Consider the following 19,397-nt stretch of genomic DNA (forward strand, 5'->3'; position numbering starts at 1 on the left):
GGTGTTGGTGCGAATGATGTGAATTTCAAAGAGCCCGGGATAAACACTCACTTTCAGATGGGCTAATTTATGCGGGAAGTCATTTGAGAAACCAATTCTCTCATCCCAGAGAGTTCATAGAAGCCAGCAAAAAAATGGTTAGGCACTGGAATGTAAACATTGGTAATTGGTAATTAATGGGCACACCTACAAGGAAGGCATATGCCAAATTAAATTGATTGCTTGAATCATTCATTGATTCATTAAATAGTGTATGTATTTTTTGAGCTCCTATTCTATCCAGGTGCTGTGTTTAGTGCTAGAGATTCAGAGATAAATAGGACTAGATTCAGCCTTTTAAGAGCCCACAAAGGAAAGGGATGGAATATGGTTGAAACATAGTAATACTGTTGTCTCCTTTCTTCATTTTTTTCTTCCTTCTTTCAATCCTTGCTCTGGGTGAGGCACTGGCTGGGCTGGAGGATACATGGGGAGGAAGAGAGACCACTTCCCAGTCCATCCAGGACTCCTACTACTACACTGCTCTAGCCTCAGGACTTCAGACAGTAAGCACCTGGCAGGCATGTAATCGGCTCTTTAAAAAAAAAAAAAAAAAAATCCGTACATGGATGCATGAATAGAGACAGCCATTAAACAAATAATATGAGTAATTAATTATTAATTGTGCTAAGTGCTGGGGAAGACAATCTTATGTTAGGGGTGCTCTGAGTAAACAAAACGGTGACTTAATCCCCCATCAGGGATACAGAGAAATCTTCCCCAGGGAAGTGACAACTAAAATAACACCTGAAGGTGAGTAGCAGTTAGCCAGGTCATGCTTAGGAATTTGGAATCAATGCCAAACCTCCTAACAATAACTACACATGGCAGAGCTCCACCACAGCTCAACACAGGACTTTCAGAAGAATGTGTGAATGGTGTCCCTTGGAGTTCTGCAAGGAGAGGGTCTATGCCTCCTAGCGATACCTAGAGAATCAGCCTAACAAAGGCAGAACAAGAACCTGTTAAAGGACAGTGAAAGTAGAGGACTTGCATAGAAAAAAATCAACAAACAAAACCAAGGTGTACAGTCCGGTCTTACATCGCTATAAAGAAACATCTGAGACTGGGTAATTTATAAAGAAGAGAGGTTTAATTGGCTCACAATTCTGCAGGCTATAAAGGAAGCATAGCAGCATTTGCTTGGCTTCTGGGGAGGTCTCAGGAAACCTCCAATTGTGTCCGGAACTGGTTCCTTCTGGTGGGTTCTTGGTCTCACTGACTTCAAGAATGAAGCCACAGACCCTCATGGTGAGCGTTACAGTTCTTAAACATGGTGTGTCCGGAGTTTATTCCTTCAGATGTTCAGATGTGTCTGGAGTTTCTTCCTTCTGGTGGGTTCGTGGTCTGCTGACTTCAGAAGTGAAGCCGCAGACCTTCGCAGTGAGTGTTACAGCTCTTAAAGGTGGCGTGTCCGGAGTTGTTCGTTCCTCCTGGTGGGTTCGTGGTCTCACTGACTTCAGGAATGAAGCCACAGACCTTCGTAGTGAGTGTTACAGCTCTTAAAGGTGGCGGTCCTGACTTGTTCATTCCTCCCAGTGGGTTTGTGGTCTTGCTGACTTCAGGAGTGAAGCTGCACACCTCTGCGGTGAGTGTTACAGTTCATAAAGGTAGTGTCCACCCAAAGACTGAGCAGCAGCAAGATTTATTGCCAAGAGCTAAAGAACAAAGCTCCCAGAAAGAGGAAAGGGACTCCAGTTGCCTGCTGGCGCCAGTGGCCAGCTTTTATTCCCTTATTTGGCCCCACCCACATTCTGCTGATTGGTCCATTTTACAGAGCGCTGATTGGTCCATTTTTACAGAGTGCTGATTGGTGCGTTTACAAACCTTTAGCTAGACAGAGCACTGATTGGTGTGTTTACAATCCTTCAGCTAGACAGAAAAGTTTTCCAAGTCCCCACCAGACCCAGAAGCCCACCGGGCTTCACCTCTCACAATCACGAGGGAAAGGGAGGGAAAAGCAGGCATATCCTACATGGCCAGAGCAGGAGGAAGAGGAGTGGGGAGGTGCTACACATTTCTAAACAACGTGATCTCATGATAACTCACTCACTCACTATCATGAGAATAGCACGGAGGGGATGGTGCTAAACCATTCAAGAGAAACTGCACCAGCCATCAAATCACCTCCCACCAGGCCCCACCTCAAACACTGGGATTACTGTTCTACATGAGATTTGGAGGGTGGGGGGACACAGATCTGAACCAAATCACAAGGCATGGATTTGGAGCCAGAGGAACCTGCATTTGAGTCTTAGAACAGCCACTTGCTCATTCCATGTGTGACCCTCAAAAATTATCCCACATCTCTAAGCCTCCCAGAGAGAGACAGTATACATGATTCTTTGTGGAGAAGACTATGTCTACTGCTTACCACATAGCAGCTCACTTTCCTTTCTGTAGCTTTGCTCTAAATTAACCTAGAGATAGTCCCAGGACCAGGGTTAGATTGAGATATTTTGGGGCCCTAAAAAGTTGATATCCTTTCACAATGACTTTGCTAAAATAATTATTCAGTATTTAATGGAAGTGGGTAGAAACAGATTTTTTAAAAACAACAACTACATTCAAAATACAGTTTTTCAGTATTTACTTAATGGAAGTGGGCAGAAATGGATTTTTAAAAATCAACAGCTATATTCAAAACATAATTCGAACACTTGAAATTGTGTTAGAATTGTGATTTTTCTGATCCCCTACACTTTCTCTGTTGAAAATTTAGATAAAAGAAATCATTTTTCCTGGGTAAATAGCATTGTGCTTAGGATTATTCTGTTTCGGAATTTCAGCTGACATTTGGCTGGTGATTTCAGGTGACTCCTAGTTGGCTGGTCTCATGGTCCATGGAGGGTAATGAAGAGATTTATGACCTTGCTACTTTTCAAACGGGGGCACCCTGGACAGTCACACGACTGGCTGGGGTCTCAATCCGGTTCTAAAGTCCTTGAGGAGAGAAGTAAATACAGGGTGCTCCAGAAACAGACCCGGTGACTTCATTTGTTAAAATCCCGCGTGTCACGTCTCAAATCCATGATTCTTTTGCCCAGAGACGAAGACATAGCCTAAGGCAGCCTTGAAAAATGAGTGCTCTTTCTCCTCAGAGCCCTTCTTTTCCATTTTCCAGATGTTCCTATTTGGAAATCTTTCATAGCTTTCATATGCAGAGCACAAAAATACCCTATGGGGCAAGTGGTCATTAGCAAATTGTGTACTTTTATTTCCATGTAAGGGGAAGTCAGTCTCTTTCAGAAGAGTAGCACAGTAATATTCATCTTCAGTTTTGCCTGCCTTCCATTTTCTGATAACAGAACCCCTCTTTCTTGAGGGGAACCTATTCTGAGTAGTTCATGGTATTCATCCATCCTATCCATCATAGGCAGGGCATGCAACCCAGGCCTGGCCAGTTAGAGGACAGCTTTCTCCGTAACCATAATGATTGGCTCAGAGTTTGACCAATTGGAGCATTTGCTCAGATTTCTGCTAGAACTTTCGGGAATATGGTATTCTCTCCCCTCTAAAATTCCTAGTTGTAAAGACAAGGTTAGCCAAGAGTTGTGCCATATGTGTGTCTCTACTTAGGAAAAACTGACCTTACAGAAGTAAAGTAAAGCAGAGTGTCCACTGATGGAACCCTTTATTTAAAATCCTGATGATGTAATTTGGGCCTTCATGACAGGCACTGCTGTCCTGAAGTTCCCCGTAGTGTGCCAAAAAATAATCCTCCTTTTTTTGTATGTCTTTTATAGCTATCTTGAAGAATAATTGACATACTATTTTCTGCATATATGTAAGGTATACTATTTGATAAATATTAACATTTGGGTACACTTATGAAGCCACTGCCATAATCACAATCATAAACTTCCATGTATGGTTTTTAAAAACTAGTTTGATTTGTGTACCCATGGTCACAGCAACATTATTCACAGTAACCAAAAGGTGGAAGAACCCAAGTGTTCATTGATGGATACATGGGTAAAGAAAATGTGGTCTACATATACAGTAGAATATTATTCAGCTGTGAAAAACAAGAAAATTCTGACACTTTCTACAACATGGATGAACCTTGACATTACACCAAGTGAAATAAGTCAGCCACAAAAGGACAAACAGTGCATAATTCCACTTAAATGAAGTACCTAGGGAAGTCAAAGCCACAATCCTGGAAGTAGAATGGTGGTTTGGTGGCTGTCAGCGGCTGGGGAGAAGGAGAAATGGTGCATTATTTTCAATGGGTACAGAGTTTCCATTTTGCAAGATAAGAAAAGTGCTGTGGATGGATAGTAGTGATGGTTGCACAACAATGTGAAGGTACCTAATGCCACTGAATTGTGCGCTTAAACATAATTAAGACAGTGTTGTGGACTGAACTGTGTCTCTCCAACATTCATGTATTGAAGCCCCAACCCTCAGTGTGACTACATATAGAGACAGGGTCCTGTAGGAGGCAAATAAGGTTAAATGAGGTCATAAGAGTACCAGAGCTCTCTCTCCGTGCGCACAGAGAGGAAAGGCAGTGTGAGGACACAGCAAGAAGATGGCCACCTACAAGCCAGGAAGAGAGCCCTCACCAGACACTAACGCCTCTAACGCCTTCATCTTAGACTTGCAGCTTCCACAACTGTGAGAAAGTACATTTGTGTTGTTTTAGCCAACAAGCCTGTATTAGGTTGGTGCAAACGTAATTGTGGCTTTTGCCATTGAAAGTAATATTTTGTTCTGGTAGCCCAAGCTGTCTACCACAGATAGAAAAGTTTATGCTCTGTGTATTTTACCACTGTTAAAAAAAAAAAAATCTAGTTTGACTTGGTTTTCTATTGTCTATGACCTGAAGACTCCTCACTAATGTGGCAACCAATTTAAATTTCATCAGTCATATCAAGAATCCCATGTGGCATCTGTGTTAATTGGAATAATATTTCCTTTTTTTTTTTCTATGAGGCCTTGCTGCTTTTCAAACGGGGGCACCTTGGACAGTCACCTGACTGACTGGGCTGTCAATCTGGTTCTAAAGTCCTTGAGCAGAGAAGTAAACCCAGGGTGCTCCAGAAACAGACCCAGTGACTTCATTTGTTAAAATCCTGTGTGTCACATCTCAAATCCATGATTCTGTTGCCCAGAGACTGCTTCCCAGGAAAACATAGCCTAAGGCAGCCTTGAAAAATGAGTGCTCTTTCTCCTCAGAGTCCTTTTCCATTTCCAGATGTTCCTATTTGGAAATCTTCCTTTATCTGCCTCCTTAAGTGCCAACACTCAGGAAGGGCCTGGCCCCACTGGTAGCCCCAGGCTTTCTGCTAAAGGGATTTCACAGTATCAGGACTAACACCTCATCCTATTAGATTGCAGAAATCCTTTCAAGGCAAGTTGGGTCTTATTTGTAACTTATCTGAGAAAAACATCAGAGTGTATTTGTAGCCAGGGATCCTTGCGCAAGAAGGTAATAGATGAAATAACTTATTAGTTTTCTTCCTTCCCAGGATTCTTTAAAGAATGAAAGACTCTACTACACCTACTCATCAGAAGTTTTGCTCTAGACGGTTTCCCCAGAGCCTCTGACACTGCAGACATTTGCACACATGTCTGAGGCAGAAGTGCACTAGTAGTGGCAAAAAAATAATTCTGCTTACTGAGATGTATACATGCAGACACTGTAAAAAGCATCATACTTGGGTTATTTTATTTATGCCTAATAGTGATGCTGTGAAGTAGATCTTATCAACCCCACTTTACAGATGAAGAAACTGAGGCTGACAAAGTCAAGTTACTTGCCTGGATTTACCCACTTAGTCAGTAGGCAGTTTTAGGATTTGAACTGAGATCCATTTGCCTCAGAACCCTGTACCATTGCTCTAGGATACACTGACCCCAGTCAGAATGTCAACTTCCCTAAAATGACATTGATCTGGGTATTACCACACCTTGGTACTGCCTTTATGAATTTTGACTGGTCCATTCCCTCCCTGAACATTGGTGGTGATATCATAAGGAGATAATATTGATTTTCTGAACATCTCACATTGGCTAGTCACCAGGTCCTGTTCTTAATTTACCTCTAAATCTTACTGTACCACTCTGCAGAAAGGTATTGTTTTCCTCATTATTCAGATAATGGAGACTGAGCATCAGAGAGGGTAGAGGGTTTGCCCAAGGTCACACAGCCAATAAGGAATGGAGTGAATTCCAGCCACATCTATCTGACTTAACAGCTCAGGAATGCACACTAGGCCACGTGGCCTTTCCCCGAGAGTCACTGCATTCAAGGGGCACTGACACTTTCATGACAGGTTCAGACAACAGAATCTCACCTATTCCATAGTCATTTACAAAGCAATTTCACCATTGCCTGGCTATGTATCCAAAGTTAAATTTAAAAAAATAAATTTTGGGATCTCGTCTCGAAAGAATTTGATTTAGTACTGAATTAACCAATTTTACATTAATGGAAAATTCAGGTTAGAAAACAGAATCTAGGATGAGATGTATGTATACTTTAGGACCAGGTTGCCTTTGTGGTCTGTTTGCTTTTCTGAATCATATTCTGTAAGTGAAATTGTTGGTCATAAGATAAGAATATGTGTGTGGGGTAAGTGTGTGTGTGTGTGTGTGTGTGTGTGTGTTTGTTTGTGTGTTACGGACTATACTGTGTTCTCTCCCACCCTCAAATTCCTATGGTAAAGCCTGAACCCCTAGCATGACTGTATTTGAAGAAGGGGCCTTTGAAAAAATAATTAAGGGGCTAGGTGCAGTGGCTCACTCCTGTAATCCTAGCTCTTTGGGAGGCCGAGGCAGGCAGATCACGAGGTCAAGAGATCGAAAACAAAAAATACAAAAAAAAAAAAAAAAATTAGCTGGGCATGGTGGCATGCACCTGCAGTCCCAGCTACTTGAGAAGCTGAGGCAGGAGAATCCCTTGAAATCAGGAGGTAGAGGTTGCAGTGAGCCAAGATCATGCCACTGCACTCCAGCCTGGTGACAGAGCAAGACTCTGTCTCAAAAAAAAAAAAAAAAAAAAAAAAAAAGGAAGAAGAAAAAGAGAAAAAGAGAAAAAATAATTAAGGTTAAGTAAAATCATAAGGGTGAGGCCGTAGTCCAATATGACTCGTGCCCTTATAACAAATTAAACAGACACCAGGCATGGGTATGCATAGAAGAAAGACCACATGAAGAGGCAGCAAAAGGGTGGCCATCTGAAAGCCAAGGAGAGAAGCCTCAGAAACCAGACTTGCAGACACCTTGATCTTGGACTTCTAGCCTCTAGAACCATAGAAAATAAATTTGTGTTGTTTAACCCACTTATTCTGGGATTTCTTTTTTATGACAGCACTAGCAAACTAAAATAGTATATAATTTATTTTTTAGTCCAAATTGCCTTTCATAAATTTTGGGTCAATTTGTGCTCTTTCAGCAGAGTCTAAGAGGGTCTATTTATCTCCTATACTGCTTACTATAAAGTTTTTTAAATTTTCGCCAGAATAAAAAATGTACTGTTACGTTAACTTGCATTATTTTCCCCCTATTGAAGGGGAAATATTTTCATAGTTGCATTGGCTACTTTTATTTTATTTCTTTTCTAAGTTTTTTGCCTTTTTTTTTTTTTTTTTTTTTTTTTTTTTGAGACACGGTCTCACTCTGTTGCCCAGGCGGGAGTGAAAGTGTCACGATCTCGGCTCACTGCAACCTCCATCTCCTGGGTTCAAAGTGATACTCCTGCCTCAGCCTCCTGAGCAGCTGGGAGGACAGGCGTGTGCCACCACACCTGGCTAATTTCTGAATTTTTAGTAGAGAGAAACGTAGAGATGTTTCTCCACGTTAGCCAGGCTGGTCTGAAGCTCCTGGCCTCAAGTGATCTGCTCATCTTGGCCTCCCAAAGTGCTGAAATTACAGGGGTGAGCCACTGTGCCCAGCCTCATTTTTATATCAGAGAGCTTGTCTTTTTCTTTATTGGTAGAAGCTCTTTATGTATCAAATATATCCTTTATATATAAAAAATAATCAAAGATATTATCCTTTATCTTTCCAAAGGATTGTTGATATTTTCTCTGGGTTATTACTTATGTTTTCATTTATTTATTAATTTCTCCTTTTCTGGTTTCTCTTCTTGAAATGATAAACATATGTATTTTTATCTACTTTTTTTGTTCTGGACTATATTTAGGGGTAAGATAAAAGGTAGTTATCTTCCCTCAACCAATGATGAACCAGTTGTGCCAATACCTTTATTTAATATTTATCCTTTTCCCCAGTTTTAAAATATCCTCTCCATTATATGCTAAAATGTTATGATATGTGTGGATCTATTTTTGGCCTTTCAATTCTGTTCTTTTGGTCTGTCTATTTTGTTTAAATTACACATGAGCTATTGTTTTTCCTCCAGTACAATATGTATTGCTTCTAAGTGCTACATAAAGAAGAAAATGAGCCTCTTGATTTCAGTATTTGCCAAGATTCAAATGATTTTCTTTATTTGCTCTGTGTCTTTTTCCCTAATGTAAGCAGATAAGGAGAGGACTCACTTTTTTCTCTGATGTACTCTAATGATGATAAGAATTTAACCTTCTTGGTATTCAGGATTTTAATTCTCTGGTATTTACTGAAATGTCATTAATCGTTTTGATCACAATAAACTAATTTTATAGTAATGTGGCTGTCCTAAGAATTTAGATAACACTTCCATTTTAATTTGCCAATAATTAACTTTACCATTATTTTATGGTGTTATCAGTGCTGAGAACAGAACCTTGCAGAAGAACTTTAAGAAAACACCATTCCTTTGGTGGGGGAGGGGGTTGTCTAAGGGAGAAACAGTGTAACAGAATACAGGTGTTTCCCCTTGGTCTTAATGCAGCTGTGGGATGCACATTCCAGGTTAGTCTGATGCTGCCCAGGGATGGAGAAATTAAAATGACCTGAATGTTTCTTGTGTGTGTAGCCAGCCAGTCTTCCTTCTTTCCCCATAAGTCATTCAGCAACCAAAGATCCCACCCAAACTTTGTGAATGGCTAATGTAATTATGTGGGGAGAGGGACAGAGAAAGACTTTAGAATTTGGGAGAGGAGAGCAACAAAGCGGCCCCAGGAGTTTCAGGGATAGTGGGTAAGGAAATGGCTATTGTCCTTGCTGAGAGTGTACATCCAAAAACTCACATGGGAGAAAGATCAAAATGGGACTTAATGGTGCTTCTGTGGTACAGGGCTAGGCTGCTCACACAGCATGAACCAACTCCTAGTATGACTGATGTCTGTCTTTTTTACCTGGGTTCAATGTCAGTTTTGACATTTATTACCTAGTGGCCTTGGACAAGTCTCTTCACTGCTCTGAGCCTCAATGTCTTCAATTGTGAAATAGAAATAATCATACCTCTTTTAGATGATTGAGAAGGTCAAGCAAGTATTTCAAGCTGAAATACTTGAATGTTTTTCAAGTATTTCATGCAGAGTGGCTGGAGCAGTAAATCCCTTTAAAATCATATCTTCATCAAGGAGATGACTATTATAACCTTGTGGTAAGGGACCCATGGTACAATTGAGGAGGTGAGAGAATTAAGCCATAAAGATCAGGCATTGAGTCTTAACTCTGCCCTTTATTAACTCTGTGACCTGGAAAAAAAAAGTATACAATCTTTCTGGGATAGAGTCTCCCGATAGGTAAAATGGAGACTAGTAATCCCACAGCAATCTGTGTCTCAGAGTTTTTGTGAGAATAAATTACCTAATGGTTGGGAAAGAGCTTTGAAAACCCTCCAGGTGTTATTTGCCTTTCAAATGTGAGATATTATTATCCCTTAGAGACCTCTTAGCAAGCCCTGAAACCCTGTAGATGTTGCTAGCCCTGACTCTGAAATTATCTGATGGAAGAATTCTCATGGTCCCAGCAAAGAACAAGGAATAGTAGGGGGAAAGTTAATGTGAGTAAGATTTTAACTCATTTAGGAAGAACTTTCAAACAACTGGGGATATGTGATAGATTTCATTTGGGAAAATTTTCCAAATAGCCTGAGCTGCCTGAGCCCTCCAAAGTTGATGGCATTCTAGCATAAAGAGGAGAGGTGGTTATCTGTCAGGAATGCTATAGAATGAAAGTTAGCATTGATGAGGAATTTATTCACTGAATAAACATTTAGTATTTTGTCCCCAGAATTTACCACATGCCAGACTTTGTAATTGATAGCAAAGTTGAAAAAGATTTGATCCCAGAATGAGATAAAATCCTTGGTTTTTATAGAAATGGCTCCAACCATCTTTCTTTCTTTCACTTTTTTGTTTTAAGTAAAGTATTGAGGAGTTTGCAAAGTCAAGGAAGGATTGAACATCCAAGGGAAGAGAGGAACAAGAACAGGTCAGTGGATAATGGAAGTAGGAAAAAATGAACTCTGCTGGAAGAATGATTCAGTTTCAAACTCTTTTGATATTCTGTTAATTCCCTTAAGATTAAAATCTCCTGAAGAAAGAATCTGACCTGATTTTGCTTGCCAACCGAGGAAGGATGTGTATGATGAAAATCTTTATTAACCATTTCATCAGAACCACATGGAATGAGGTGCCAGCATGGTTCTCCATGAAGTGAGTGTTGTTATATAAAAAAAAGAGAGCGAGAGAGAGAGAGAGAGGAGAAAGAAAAGGAAAAACAAAAGAAAAGAGAAAAGACAAATGTGTATTACATTTCCTGCTCTCAGAGTCCAGAACGGTGGGCGAGACAGACCAATAAACAAAGACATTGCAGAGCTGTGGGGATACATGTAGAGGGCATCAATTCACCCAGCCTTGGGCTTCAGGAGAGGGAGAAGTGAGCTGAATTTTATTTCAAGGGAAGAAGAGGAGGTAGTTAGCTGTAGATGTTGGTGAGGAGAGAAAAGTTTCTCTTAGTCACCTTCTGATTGTAAGATCCCACTATTCTGAGCAGAGGCCCCAGAGCTCCCTTTGCTTTGTGATGCTTTCCATTTTCTATGCTTTTGCTTTTTTTCCCCCAACTAGATCATAAACTCCCAAATGTGAGGGCCTGTCTTACATTCCTTGGATCAGCCCTCCTGATGTGAGAACATATGGTTATTGGACTGAACTCATGTAATTACAGAGCCCTGGAATTAGTTGTGCCCTCTTCATCCCACAGTTGAAAAAACAGGAGCCCAGTTGGCTCAAGTAACTTACCCCAAGGCTCCACAGCGGGTTCAAAGAATGGCAGTCAAGTGAATGGTTGAAAAAAAATCTTCTCATTTTAAAATAAGTATTTGGTATATATAGTTGACCGGATTATACATTTATCTATAACTTATTATATGTTCATGTAGTAATCATACTTATGTCAGGATGTAATATGTTATATTCCCTGGCTGGGCTTAGTGTGGTGCTGGATGTATGGGGAGGTGGGAAGGGGGAATTGATCATAGAGTCTCAGAACCGTATAAGTGGAGTTGATCTTACTATAGAATTGTGAATGCCTAAGGGGGTAGAAAGAGACCATAAATGCATGAACCAGATGCATTCAAGGTCCAAGACAAAGGGGAGTGATTGGGACTGTGAAGAACCAGACAATGCATGCACATTGAAGGAAAGAAGACTACTTGGCTCATGCCCCATTATTGTGCCATGAAAGAATATGAGTTCAATGTTGCCAAGAGTCTCTAATTTTCAAGAGAAGATAAAAATCTGCATGCACATATAGAATCTTGTGAGTTTAAAAAAAAATTGGCAACAAATTAAAAATTATTTTAAATATAGTACAATGATATAATCTTTAAAAATCTCCTAACTTTGTTGTCTCTTTGATTTAAAGGTTTTTCTTACTGTTCTGCCACTATGGTGTGAGTCTTTTTATTTATTTTTATTTTTTTTGAAAAAGAGTCTTATTCAGTTCGCTTTAACAGATTCTGTAGCAGATCTAGAGAAAACAACATAGCCCTAAGGCCACAATGGCATGTAAGCCCCACTTCTTCACCCCTAACCAGGAGCATTTCCAGAGAAGAACCAAGATACCAAAGAGATTCTTTATACTATAGGAGATGGAGATATCATTAACTGACAAGATTCATTTTTCCACCACTATCCCATGGGAGGTTCATGAGGGCAGTTAGAGGAGCTTTGGAAAGTACACGAGTCACATTTTCTAGATATATATGATTTTTTTGATACACAGGGAAACCCAAACATCACTGCTAAGCTGAATCTGGCCCATGGGCTACTGGTTTGCCAACAGGAATCCAATCTCATCATTTAATATAAGAGGAAATCAGGCCGGGCGTGGTGGCTCAGGCTTATAATCCCAGCACTTTGGGAGGCTGAGGCAGGCAGATCATGAGGTCAGGAGATGGAGACCCTCCTGGCCAACATGGTGAAACCCCATCTCTACTAAAAATACAAAAATTAGCTGGACATGGTGGCACTCGCATGTAGTCCCAGCTACTCGGGAGGCTGAGGCAGGAGAATTGCTTGAACCTGGGAGGCAGAGGTTGCAGTGAGCCAAGATCGCACCACTGCACTCCAGCCTGGGTGACAGGGAAAGACTCTATCTCAAAAAATTAATAGTAATAATAAAAGAGGAAACTGAGACTCAGAGAGGCCATGTGTCTAGAATCCCAAAGTAAGTTTATGCATGTATGCTTTAGGATGCTTTTGGCTCCTGGTAACAGATAACCTGTATAAAAGTAGCTGAAAATATTGGGGTTTATTATGTAAACATAACTAGAATTGTAGGGTAGGCAGTTCCAGGTTCTGCTAACTCAGCAGTTCAGTAATTTCAGTGCTCTGAGTTCATTTCTCCAATTCTCTTTGCTTTTCCCCTCATTGTCACAAAAAGGCAGCCCTGCTTCAGGCATCACATCCTCACATTCCAGCATATAGGGAAGAAAAGAGATTTTCATCAGAACTGGAAGTCTTTTCCAGAAGCTCCATTTTGTCTCAGTGAACAAAATTGGGTCATAGGCCCACTGCTAAACCAGTCATCTGCAAGAAAGAATGGGATTATCCTGGTTGCTTTGAACAATCATGATCTACCCTGTGGGTTGAACCCACCTTCCCTGAGCATGTTGTTACAGGTTATCTAAACCAAGTCAGGATCTTGTTCATGAGACAGGGACTGTCACACTGTTGGAGTGGCACTGGCCCCTGTGGAGTGGGAAGCAGGGTCCAGCTCTCCTGAATCCTCAGCTCCCACACCCAGCGCCCATGAGGAGGAGGCTCCTATCAGCTCATAACAGTTGTTTGTGAACCTATCTGCCCATGCTATGGATTGAGTGTTCGTGTATCCTCCTGTTCCCTAAATTCATATGTTGAAGCTCTAATCCTGTGTGATGATGTTTGGAAATGAAGTCTTTGGGAAGTGATCTGGTTTAGTTCTGTGTCCCCACCCAAATCTCATCTTGAATTGTAATCCCCACCTGTCAAGGGAGGGACCTGGTGGGAGGTGATTGGATCATGGGAGTGGGTTTCCCTCTTGCTCTTCTTGTGATAGTGAGTTCTCACAAGATCTGGTTGTTTGATAAGTGTCTGGAGCTTCCTTCTGATCTTTCTGTCTCTCCTGCCACCCTGTAAGATGTGCCTTGCTTCCCCTTTGCCTTCTTCCATGATTGTAAGTTACCAGAAGCCTCCCCAGCCATGTGGAACTGTGAGTCAATTAACCCTCTTTAGTTTATAAACTACCCAGGCTCAGGTGGTATCTTTATAGCAGTGTGAAAATGGACTAATTCAGGAGGTGAATAGCTTTAGATGAGGTCATTTAGGGTAGAGTCCCATGGTAAGATTAGTGCCCTTTTAAGAGGAGGAAGACACCAGAGCTTCCTCTCTCTGTTCCATGGGAGGCTACATAAGAAGGTGATTGCCTACAAGCCAAGAAGACGGTCCTCACCAGGAACCAAATCTGCTGGCATCTTGATTTTGGACTTCCCATCCTCCAAAACTATGAGAAATAAATTCCTGTTTAAGCTGCCCAGTCTATGGTATGTTGTTGTAGCAGCTCAGGCTAAGACGGCCTTTTCTCAGAAACTTAGCAAAAGCAGCAGAAGGTATTTTAATAATCTTCCTAAATGAGCCATGTGTTCTATTTTCAAATAAAATAACCTGAAAATACCTAATAATTAATCTAACATACATAATATATATTATATAATAATATATTAGATTTATTATATAGTACATATTATATACTATATAATGTAGTATACAGGACTATATTATTATAGTCCTGTACAAATATTTAGTATATATTTCACATAGATGATTTCATGTAAATCATTTCACATAAATGATCTCACCACAATCTAATGAGGTCAGTGCCACCAACTTTATCATACAGATTGTGAAACTGAGAACCAGAGAAGTTTAGTATTTTGCCCAGTCACTCAACTCGCAAGTAGTCAACCCAACATTAGGGGAGGCACAATTTACCTGACTAAAGGAGAGTCTTCACCCAAGGACTTTCCATTGTATTCAAATCCTTTACAGATTTGGGGCATGCAAATATCCAGCGCAGCCCACTCTTTTGAAGCTCATAGTATTTAAAAAAAAATTTAAAGAACCATATTTAGGTCGTTCATTTTATTATTTGTCCCCCTAGAGTTTTTCTCTGAAGTGTTACTCTAAAAATATGTCATTCTATTAATGTCTTTCTTATTCCCTTTCCCAATCCTCCAAAGCTTTAAAAGATTTTACCTTTGTCAAGTGCAGAAATTGTCTTGATTTCTTAAAGTGAGAAAAATGTGCCTGGATGTTTGACAAGGAGTTCCGCCAACCTCACAGACAAAACCAGCAGGTATTTGAGTCTCTGAGGCATCTCCAAAGAGGAGGCCCAGAGAGGGCCCCACACACAGGTTGGTAGACAGGCCTCTTGCTTTGGCTCAGCATCTAATTCTCTCAGTCCTGTCCTCTTGGTGCCCAATGGGGCTGGGTTGGGAAATGGCAGGTACCCTTGTCTGAACTCAGCCAGGCAGCCCTGCATTCCAGTGCCAGTTCTTGGGGTACTGGCCAAGTGACCAAGGGGAATTCTCTTCACCTCCACTCCAAACCTCAATTAACCCGTTTGTAAACTGGATACAATCATACCCAAATCCTAACATTGTTATGAGGATGAGATGGGCTGTCTGTAAAGCACTAATCTGATGCTTGAGGTGTGATTGATGCTCCGTGACTAGTAGCTGCAATTATTATCATCATCATTAGTCCAAATTCCACGGCTAAGTCCCTGTAGGGTCTTAGCTTCTTCTCAAGCCATTACCCTTCCCTGCTTAGTCAAGGGAGATCAAAGAGAAGGAAAAAAAGGAGAGGAGACTTGAATTCCTATTAAATAAAGACCTGCTGGCAAACCCAAGGATAGAGAATATCCTGATTTCAAATGCTGGAAGTGCTGGTATCATGTGAAAGAAGGGTGAAGATTGGTTCATGTGTCCCTAAAAAAGGAAACCAGGACCGAGGAGTAGAGGCTGCAGGAGGACAGGTGTCAGGTGGTATCAGGAACCAAATTGTCACAGTCCATTGGCCAGACATGGATGGGGCTGCCTGGTAAGGTGGAAAGCTTTGTTTCCCTGGAGATGTACAGGCAGAATGGGATGATCACTTGTAATATAGCCTTGTTGTTGTGGTTTTTGTATATGTGTGTGCGGTCATGACCTAGTTTTGAGACCCAGGCTAGAAGCTGCTCAGTTCTCCTTCTTGAGAAGTCGATGAATTCTACAATCCCAACCACTTCCCTTACTGTGTTCCCACACTTTGAGCCACTACCCACCCACTCTAACTACCCCAGGGCCAGGTGCCAGACAACTAGGGACAGCTGCTATGCCACAGAGCACCCTGGAATTACCCAAACTAGCAATCCTAACCCTGTGTGCCCTGCCTTGCCCTTTCCTTACCTCAGAAACCACAGTGAAGTATCTTGCCATAGTTCCCCCCCTCTCTCTGTGACCAACCCTGATGCTTCTCTGAGTAGCCCTGCACAGTAGGCTATGTTTTCCTCAGAGAACTGTGAGTGTAATGAAACCTCTGAGCTTTCCCAGTGTCTCTCTTTTGACCTGCGCCTGGTTTTACCATACCTCACCAAGGTAATATGATTAAAACACCACCTTCCAAGGATGTTGCAGAGGTTGCACATGTTAAGAGATTAGGTCAGTGTTTCTCAAAGCTTGCTGCATTATACACCACAGATTCCCACTGTCCTCTCTGCCCTCCCCAGGTCTGATTCTGTAGGTTTGAGGTCGCCCCTAGGGAGTCTGAATTTTAACCAGCTCTCTAGTTGATTCTGACTAGGCAGCCTGTGAACCTGCTCTCCTTCAAATCCATGATTCTGTAATTGTTAAGAAGAAAAGAAAATAGAGATCACTAAGGGAGTAAAAATAGTCATGTTAATTAGATCCACATAAAGCCATAGTTTACAAAGTGCTTTCATAGGCTTCCCCTCAGTTAACCTTCACAGTAGTCCTAGGGAGTGAATATTGTTATAGCACCTGATTTACAGGGAAATCTGAGAGTACCCCCTACCCCCAGGGTCTGAAGGCCAGTAAGTGATAGGGTAGGATTTGAACTCTGCTGAGTTTCTCTTCAAAGCCCAATATCTATCACAGAACAAGGAAACCAACATTTAAGGAACCTTCATTATGACAGATAAGGAAAAGAGAACAACCTGCTAAAACTAAAACAAATACTCTACATTTTAGCTCTCAGTCCCTGGCTTGCTTGAACTGATTAAACACCCAGTTATTCCTCACTGATGTGGGTGAGAGCAGCTGTAGCAACCCACAAGTTTCAGGTGGGTCCAACCTCAAGCCCATTTCTAAAACTCTGTGGGACCTTTATATGTGATGGTGACCATATCTGACCACCTGCTTCTTGGAGGTGCTAGTTTTTCTTTATTTGGAAATCCAGTTCATCCAAAGTAGCTGGAGCTTTGAATGAAGACCAACTCCTTTCATAGCAAATTATTCATGTATTCAGGCAATGATTCAGCAGCAGGTAGCAAATGCTGACTGTGTGCAAAGGGCTTGACTGTCTCACTTCAGAGAATTAGAAAGGAAGTCAGACATTTAGTCCTAGGCTCAAGGCAAAGAACAGATGCAAATCTACACGAACCCTCCTACCAGAAGTAAATGCATGTGTAGCAAATGAGTGTGTAACCAAATTAATACATTAAGTAGTACAAGTTAACCTTGCACTATTCATCTATATTTCTGATGCATCCTCCCATTGGCAAACACGAGGAATTTACTTATGGAATCGTATGTGGCATATACCGAGCACCTGCAAAGTGTCAGTGAAAAGGGCTCAGATAGATGACCTGAGATACAGAGAGGTTAAGGGATTTGTCTGATGTGCCCTAATTTATAAGTGGCAGAGGCCAGGCGTGTGCCCCTTGGAACATAAGTTCTATGAAGGTAAGTGTCCAGCCTGGATCAGTGCCCTGCGCAGTAAGCATTAGTTAGATCTAATCCAGGAAAGCCTGTAACTTCAATGCCCATGCAGCTTTTTTCACTGAACTCATAGGGTAAGCAGTTGGTGCTCCCCTGTCTGGATGTAGCAGTGCCAGAAGCTTTGGCCTGGCATCTCTGCAGATCCAAGACCTGCACAGTGGACATGCTTCATGCCAAAGAAGCCTGGTACCAGAAGCTCCTTGATTTGATAGAAAATTCAAAAATAGACGCATCTGAAGATCCCTCAGCACAGCCCCCCGCTGTGGCCATGGAAGAACCCTCTGGCACAATTTTGATTTGCGAGTCCCTGACATGACCTAATTTAACTTTTTTCATTTGCATGATAAATGAAAATGCCAAAATGGAGTCCCAAAGGGCTTTCTCTACTACTGACAGGCACCTCAGCCCAGAGGCTGCCTGGCGGTGGCAGTGGAGATGGCACCTCTGTTGACCCCAGCTGGGGACACTCTTCAGCCTTCACATGGAGATGTGTTGGCTTCAGAACTAGCTCGTGTATATTTCCTCTGCTTGTTGGGGCACATTTTCAGGTCACGTCCGGTTTCTAGAAAGAATTTAAGGGAGGAAATGTCAAGGAGCCCTAAGCTGGACTAAAGAGGATGCAAAATGCCATTTTTGAGAGAATGGCAGCATCAGATCACTAGGGAACATACTAAGTATGCACAATCCAGAGTCTGCCCTCAGAAATTTGGATTCAGCAGGTTTTGTGGAGCCCAGGAATCTGCATTTTTAACAGCCACCCCTTTCCCTAGAGTGGATTAAGATATGGGTTGAGGAGAGCTGGACTGTGGCTTCAGCTGGTTCTCACCACCCACACCTATGGCCTTAGGAAAGTGTTACAACCTCTCCGAGCCTCTGTTTCTTTAAGGGAGTAACAATACCTACTGCATCATTTATAGTGAGAACCAAATGATAAAATCAATTTTTAGTGTTCAGTAATCAGTTAAAGGTTGGATATTATTAAAAGTCTGTGAACAACTGAATTTTGAAAAGGCTTGTTTTGTTTTTTAGGAAGCCTCCAGCCACACACTGGATCGGGAGGGTTAGAGATCCCAGGTTGTCAACCATGGAGTCTCCAACTAGTTTCCCAACCTCTCCAAGCTTCAGTGTCTTTATCTATAAAATGGGAACTTTTCTAATACCCATCTTTCTGAGCTGTTATGAGGAGGAAATGAAAAGCCTAGCTGATAAACAGTGCTGTAAGTTATAAAGCACTTTGTGGATTTGCCTTGATTTGTGTAATAGCAAAAATGATCTGAATGGGTACCAAAGTGTCCCCCATCAGCAGCCCTGATGGCCTGCTTTCCCGAGCATTACAGACTCATTTCCAGCCGCAGCATCCATTTGTATGCAGACAATTATTGTGCAGTAGGCCTTCACCGTTGCTCCTGCACGGAAGGTGCTAGCTGCAATCTCGTTTACATTATTAATTTGCTTAGTAAACCCTTTCAAGTCAAGTTCACGTAGAGGTGAGCTGGGAAGCAGCCACAGTAGATAAGCCTGCAGGGTGGTGAAGAGAGCCTGTAAGGCAAACGTGTGGCAAGCGGCCGAGGGCATATATTGCTCATAGGAAGCTAGGAAGCCCCAAGTCTTAGTGTCTTTGGCAGTCTTCCACCCATCTCAGAAAAACAGACGTGGTTTTTTGGATTTTTTTAAATTTTTATTATTGTTTGTTTCGTTGCTCTAGGCGGTATATATCATCACCTGTATTAGTTTCCTAGTGCTGCTATTTTAAAAGTACCTCAGCTTGAGTCTTAAAACAACAGATATCTATCGTCTCACAGTTCCAGAGGCCAAAAATCCAAAATCGAGGTGTGGACAGGGTCATACTCCTTCTGTAACCAGTAGGAGATGATCCTTCCTTGTCTCTTCCTAACTTCTGCATTTGCCAGCAATCCTTAGTGTTCCTTGTAAATGCATCATTCCAATCTCTATCTCTTCCTTCACATGGTCATCT

At 41.7% G+C, this 19,397-nt stretch overlaps 1 protein-coding gene and 1 pseudogene across 11 annotated transcripts in view; both read left to right on the forward strand.

Moving 5' to 3' along the window:
• LOC139362075 (small ribosomal subunit protein uS10-like) overlaps nt 1–7,633 on the forward strand; it is a 31,618-nt pseudogene extending 23,985 nt beyond the window's left edge.
• Nucleotides 1–19,397, forward strand: part of LOC105495139 (DAB adaptor protein 1) — a 1,257,833-nt gene that overhangs the window by 663,966 nt on the left and 574,470 nt on the right. The gene's annotated exons all lie outside the window — the stretch shown is intronic.

The sequence above is a fragment of the Macaca nemestrina genome, chromosome 1 (genome assembly GCF_043159975.1).
Source record: "Macaca nemestrina isolate mMacNem1 chromosome 1, mMacNem.hap1, whole genome shotgun sequence".
Taxonomy (NCBI): Eukaryota; Metazoa; Chordata; class Mammalia; order Primates; family Cercopithecidae; genus Macaca; species Macaca nemestrina.